Source organism: Macaca nemestrina, chromosome 9, assembly GCF_043159975.1.
Source record: "Macaca nemestrina isolate mMacNem1 chromosome 9, mMacNem.hap1, whole genome shotgun sequence".
NCBI classification, from domain to species: Eukaryota; Metazoa; Chordata; class Mammalia; order Primates; family Cercopithecidae; genus Macaca; species Macaca nemestrina.
The window spans coordinates 38102088-38109660 of record NC_092133.1 but is presented as its reverse complement, the minus strand read 5'-3'; positions in this window follow the sequence as shown (position 1 = coordinate 38109660).

Here is a 7573-nt window from a genome sequence, read left to right as displayed (position 1 = left end):
AACCACAGGTGTAAGTAGCTACCATATGTAAAGTGGTACTGTAGATGATCAAAATCTTGCTCCTCTTAGAACCAGTGTTTTCCTGTGTCCACAGTTCTGGTATCTGGATTATTTTGGATACTTAGTTTTAGTATATAAATTCACATCTGTTAAGAGTTATCTAAAATCTAGTACACTTACGTAAAATCTGGTCAATACCTCCCTTTACAAGTGAATCACTTAACTCAGGTAAGTTTTAGGACGTTTGACTTTACTTGCATTCTCTTACAAGATCTTTATTTTCTAATGTTTTGAAGTCAGTAGCTAAATGTATCTCTGTATTATAAATATTTTCAAATATATTTTTATGTTGTTGTGTGATAGACAGCTATGGGAGATATGTGTTTGGTCTTAAAACATTTATTTACCTTAGCAGTATTTTCTATAGGAAAAGGCCAAGTTCATATTATTAAGATTATATGATCGGCCGGGCGCGGTGGCTCAAGCCTGTAATCCCAGCACTTTGGGAGGCCGAGACGGGCGGATCATGAGGTCAGGAGATCGAGACCATCCTGGCTGACACGGTGAAACCCCGTCTCTACTAAAAAATACAAAAAACTAGCCGGGCGAGGTGGCGGGCGCCTGTAGTCCCAGATACTCGGGAGGCTGAGGCGGGAGAATGGCGTGAACCCGGGAGGCAGAGCTTGCAGTGAACCGAGATCCGGCCACTGCACTCCAGCCTGGGCGACAGAGCGAGACTCCGTCTCAAAAAAAAAAAAAAAAAAAAAAAAAAAAAAAGATTATATGATCATATGTATATACTAGCATGTAAATTCCAAAAAACAGGGAGTTTTGTTTATTTTGTTCATTGAAATATCCCCATGCCTAGAACAGTGTCTGGGACATGTTAGATGTGCATTAAATATTTTAAAATATATTAAAAATTGTTTTGTTGAACTCCTTAGAATTAATCCTTAGGAATATTTTTAGTTTATTTTATTTGAGGATTGTATTTCTTTCTATAAAATTTCTTCTTTTTGCAACCAATTTACCACGTAATGATCTTTCTATAAAATTTCCATTGTACATCTGATCAGAGACTATTTTAGATTTCAAAGTTTGGAATTTAAATGGCAACTCTCAAACAGTGTTAAATTATTTCTGAATTTATTAGCATTGGCAAAAGACTGTTGGTTGAAGTAATTTTAGGGATGAGTGATAAGCAAATAATGTTTCAGGATCCTTTTGAGTTGCTTTTTCTTATTTTTGAATTTTAACACAACTTTTTTTTAGAAAAGTTAATTTTTTTTCTATTTTGTTATAGTTAAGCAAAAAGATTATTTGAATTGCTGTTTTTTAAACTTGCTTTATTTATTGATTTAATTAATTAATTAATTTACTTATTTATTTGAGATAGTCTTGCCCTGTCACCCAGGCTGGAGTGCAGTGGCTCCATCTCAGCTCACTGCAACCTCCACCTCCCAGGTTCAAGCAATTTTCCTGCCTCAGTCTCCCTAGTAGCTGGGACTACATGTGTACCCACCACACCCAGCTAATTTTTGCATTTTTAGTAGAGACAGTGTTTTACCATGTTGGCCAGGCTGGTCTCAAACCCCTCACCTCAAGTGATCTGCCTGCCTTGGCCTCCCGAAGTGTTGGGATTACAGGCATGAGCCACTGTGCCTGGCATGTATTGCTGTTTTGTATTTGTAAGAATCTCTGTAATACAGAACTCTCAATACTTTTGAGATCCAGTATTAAAATCTGAAAGATAATTTTGTGGATGAAGAATGAAATTTATTCACATGTGTCATACAGATGTCAGTTGTAGTATGGGCACCAAGTCTTAAATTGAGATCATATGACATAATCTCAGAAACAGAGATTTCCAAATTAGATCATATGATACTAGCAGTTGTCTGTGTTTGGGATTAAAAGAGTTGAATATGTAATTGGAAATTTAGCAAGGAGGTTGTATTGAGATGGCAGACAACAAATTCTGTCCTTTTCCCACTTCTCTTCCCTTTTCCAAAGATCTCTGAAAATTACAGAAAACTTAGATACACACACACTTGTGCATACATGAACATGCCCAGAATTTAAATACATGAAGGTGTGCTCTCATGGGCCAGACATTGTAAGAATACTTGAAAAATAGAAGGCACATGGGATTGAATTGAAGGTGAACAAATAACAGTTGCATAATAAAGGCCTTATTCAGAAGTGGAAGTGACTCTTGGAGTGTTGTAAGCACACAGAAAGAAGCTATTGGTTATCAATAGTGGCCCTTGGACAATTCTATGGGTTATTGATTGAAGTATCACTGTAGGAAGAGCCAGGTCAGCCTCTCAACCTTATCCCTACTTGTGCTTGCAGTGGATAGCAGAAGAATTTTCCCCAAAAGGTGGTGGCAAGAGGCAGTCCATGTACACTTTTACTGAAAAGGCAGGACAGTGCCCTGGATGGCTTCTGACATTTAGGAGGAAGAGAGAGGCCCCACAAGTTGAGACTGGTCCTAGCCCACTGCTAGGTTTGCGTGTCTCCTCCAAAATTCATTTCGAAACTTAATCCCCAATGTGCAGTATTGAGCGGTGGGACCTTTAAGAGGTGATAGGTCATGAGGTCTCTGCCTTCATGAATGGACTGATCCATTCATGGGTTAATGGATTAATGTGTTGTCATGAGAGAGGAAGTGGTGGCTTTACAAGAAAAGGAAGAGAGACCTGAGTTAGCAAGTTAACACGCTCAGCTTCCTCACCATGTGATGCCCTGTGCCGCCTTGGGATGCTGCAGAGAGTTCCCAGCAGCAAGAAGGTTCTCATGAGATGCCCCCTTGACCTTGGGCTTCCCGGCCTCCACAACTGTAAGAAATGAATTCCTTTTCTTTATAACTTATCCTATTTCAGGCATTCTGTTATAAGCAACAGAAAATGAACGAAAACAGAAAATTGGCACCAAGAAGTGGGATTTTGCTGATGACGAATACCTGAAAATGGGGAAGCAGCTTTGGAACTAGGTAATGAGCGGGGGCTGGAAGAGTTTGGAGGAGCAGGCTATAAAGTGACTGTATTTCAGTGAATGCGATATCAAGGGTGATTCTGGTGAGACTCAGAAAACAAAAAGACAAGGGAACATTTGGAACTTCTTAGAGATTTGTTTTTTTGTTTTTTTTTTTTGAGACTCTGTCGCCCAGGTTGGAGTGCAATGGCGCAATCTTGGCTCACTGCAAGCTCCACCTCCTGGGTTCACGCCATTCTCCTGCCTCAGCCTCCCGAGTAGCTGGGACTATAGGCACCCGCCAGCACACTTGGCTAATTTTTTCATATTTTTAGTAGAGGCAGGGTTTCACTGTGTTAGTCAGGATGGTCTTAGTCTCCTGACCTCGTGATCCACCTACCTTGGCCTCCCAAAGTGCTGGGATTACAGGCGTGAGCCACTGCACCCCGCCAGGATTTGTTAAGTGATTGTAACCAGAATACAGATAGAAATATGGACAGTAAAGGCCATTCTGCTGAGATTTGAGATGGAACTGAGGAAGGTGATATTGGAAACTGGAGTAAAGGCCATCCTTGTTATAAATTGGCAAAGAACTTGGCTGAACTGTGTCTATGCCTGAGGGCGTTGTGGAAAGCCAAACTTGAGACTAATGAACTAGCGTATCTGGCAAAAGAAATTCCTAAGCCAAATGTAGAAGGAGCTACATGATTACATTTGACAGCTTATGCTGATATTCAGGAGCAAAGAAATAATTTAAAGGTAGAATTTATCATGAAAAGGGAAGCAGAGTGGAACGATTTGGATAACTCTCAGCCTGAGCATGTAAAGAGTTAAAAAGCATTTTTAGCAGAGGAAACCAAGGGTGCAGCCCAGTGACTATTTGCTAAAGAGATTAGTTTGGATAAAAAGGAGACAGGTGCCATTCCTTTAGACGAGGGAAGAAAGATCCCAAAGGCATTTTGAAGATCTTAGAGGTTGCCCCTACTATCACAGGCCCAGAGGCATAGGAGGACAGAATAGTTTCAGAGGACAGGTTAGGGTACACTCCACGGGCTCACTGCCCAAGGCCACCACAAGGGAGTCCCCACCAGCAAGATGGCTCTCACCAGATATGCCTCTTTGACCCTGAACTTCCCAGGCTCCATAACTGTAAGAAATAAATTTTTTTCTTTATAAATTACCCAGTTTTAGGCATTCTGTTATAAGGAACAGAAAATGGACTAAGATACACACCTTGTCAAACTCCACATCTACCATTTTCTTCTTCAAAAATCCTGCAGGTAGAATGCAATAAACAGATCCCACCTGTTCTTAGGCTAACAGGGAATCTCAGTTACCAAGGTGGACACACACTCAAAAGATCTACATTTGAAAAAGAAAAAACCCAGCAAACAAAAAAAGGGTATAATATTCAAGAAACATTAAAACCTGAGGCCGGGTGCAGTGACTCACACCTGTTATCCTAGCATTTGGGAGGTAGAAGCAGGAGGATCGCTTGAGCCAGGGAGGTTGAGGCTGCAGTGAGCCATGATCACACCAGTACACTCTGCCCGGGTGACAGAGTGAGACCCTGTCTCTAAAAAAAGGAAAAAAAAAAATTAAAAAGGACAAATTAGAAAAAGAGTTTAGAACAAATATAATTAACATTTATAGAGAGACACAAGAGATTTTGCATCTATTAAAGATGAATCAACTAGGAATTGTGATTAAAGATGGAAGAAAAATGCACATTTGGGCCAAGTGTGGTGGGTCATGCCTGTAATCCCAGCAGTTTGAGAGGCTGAGGCAGGGTGATTTGCCTAAGTTCAGGAGTTAGAAACCAGCTTGGACAACATGGTGAAACCCTGTCTCTACAAAAAATAAAAATTAGCCAGGTGTGGTAGTGCACACCTGTAATTCCAGCTATCCAGGAGGCTGAGGTGGGAAGATCACTTGAGGCCAAGAGATTGAGGCTACAGTGAGCCTTGATTGCACCACTGCACTCCAGCCTGGGTGACAGAGCAAAATCCTGTAAAAAAAATAAAGAGAGAGAAAGAAAGAGAAAGAGAGAGAGGAGAAAAGAAAGAAGAAAAGAAAGAAAGGAGGTAAGAAGGAAAGAAAGATACACATTTGACCCCTCTTTTGAAATTTTATTAAAATACCTGTTAAAAGACTTAAAAGGGCATATATTTATAAAAACAAAAAGTAGGAGTTGTGGTTGACCATCAGCATGGTCAGTATGGAAGATTTTTCATACATTTTTGAAGAAATTGGAAGGATGTTGACTGAAGAAGCAGCAGCCTAGAATAACCATGGAAAGGGACTGCAGCCAAAGGAGGCAGCTGCCTTCCAGCAGAATACCACAGAATAGCCAGAACTAGCGATAGCAAGGAAGAGAGAAGATAAAAGGTAAAGTTGACAGAAATCAAGAAAATGAATTGAAGGTCTATATGGTATATGGAATAGTTTGCCTTTGCACTCAAAAGGACCTATAACTAGTTATTTTCTTTCAGGAAAAAATAGATAATTCTTTCTAGAAATTGATACACTGTTTAGTTAATACCTCAGAGAGATTTGAGAAGTAATTAATAAAACATTCATGAGAGCAGAATATTTGACAAAGGAGCAATCAGAATAAGAGCAAGCTCTTGGAAATTAAAACTATTAATATGATTACTGACCTTAACTTTTTTGTTTAAAATTTTGGAAGATAAATATAAGGACATCTACTCTATTGAACAAAAAGATAAATAAATAGAAAATATGAGACATTGAGGATTAAATCTATAAGTCCAATGTTTGATTAATATGAGTTCCAGGAGAAAAAAAGAAAATGGAAGGATTAAATTGGTTAAAGAAATATTAGGGGCTCACGGCTGTAGTGTCAGCACTTTGAGAGGCTGAGGCAGGAGGATCACTTGAGGCCAGGAGTTTGAGACCAACCTGGGCAACATATTGAGACTCCATTTCTACAAGAAATGAAAAAAAATACCTGGGCATGGTGGCATGTGTCTGTAGTCCTACCTACACAGGAGGCTGAGTTAGGAGGATCACTTGCACCCAGGAAATTGAGGTTACAGTGAGCTATGATCACAGCACTGCACTCTAGCCTGGATAATAGAGCAAATCTTTGTCTCTATTAAAAAGAAAAGAAAATGGTAAAACAATAAAACAAATAAGTCCAAATATATAAATAATTACAATAAATATGAATAAGTTTAATTCATCTATTAAGAAATAAATTTTTTTTTTTTTTTTTTTTTTGGAGACAGAATTTTGCTTTTGTTGCCCAGGCTGGAGTGCAGTGGCACAATCTTGGCTCACTGCAGCCTCCACCTCCCTGGCTCAAGCAATTCTCCTGCCTCAGCCTCCCAAGTAGCTGGGATTACAGGTGCCTGCCACCATGCCTGGCTAATGTTTTGTATTTTTAGTAGAGACGAGGTTTTGCCATGTTGGCCAGGCTGGTCTCGAACTCCTGGCCTCAGGTTATCTGCCAGCCTCAGCCTCCCAAAGTGCTGGTATTACAGGCATGAGCCACCGTGCCCAGCCAGAAATAAATTCTTAATAGGCAAATGCTAATAAGGAGGAAACAGATGTAGTAATAGTAATGACAGTCAGAATAGAATTCCAGCCTCGTGCAGTAGCTTGTGCCTATAATTTCAGCTACTCAGGAGGGAAGTTGAAGCAGAAGGACTGCTTGAGACCAGGAGTTCAAGACCATCCGGGCAACATAGTGAGACCTTATCTCTAAAAATATAAAGATAAAAATAAAATTCTAAGTGAATTATATTTAAGGGCAATATATATTTCATCTTTATAAACGTTACACACTACCTAGAAGATGTTAAATTAATGATCCTTGTGGATCTGAAGATATTGTTTTAAAATATAAAAGCAAATAACTAGTGGAAAGAGTAGACTAGGTAAATCCACCATCAGAGTAAAAGATTTTTATCATACCTCTTCCATAAATAGATAGATTAAATAATAAAAATAGAGAAAAAGATTTAAATAAGTGATTTTAAAATTCTCAATTTAATATCTGTAGGTGGTATAGAATTTGAACCCAATAAGCAAATAGTACTAATTCTTTTTCAATCATACTTGGAGCAGTGACAAAAATTGACCATGTGTTATGTCACAAAGAAAATCTCAATGAAGAGAAAAAAGGCAAAGATTTTATAGTACATTCTGCTTACCACAATATAGTAAAATTAGAAATTAACATAAAAGGACAGCAAAAATATCCTCTTGGAAATTAAGAAAAAAAAATCACATTTTTGAATAAATCTTGAGTTAAAAGAAAATAAACACAAAAATTACAAACTAATTAAAAATGAAAGAATGAAAGTTAAACAACTACAATACAAGGAATAAAGCCAATAGAACTTAAAGAACTTTTATATTTTCAAGTACTTTTTTTTTAAAAAGAAATATTTAAAATAATCCTAAACTTAATCTTATAATTTAGTAAGCAAATTACAAATTAAAAGAAAGTGAAAGAAGAGAATTAATAAAGATAATAGAAGAAATTAAAAATTAAAAACAAATAAAAATCAGTAGAGTAATTGATAAAACCAATAGCTGGTTATGTGAAAAGATAAACAGATAAATGTTT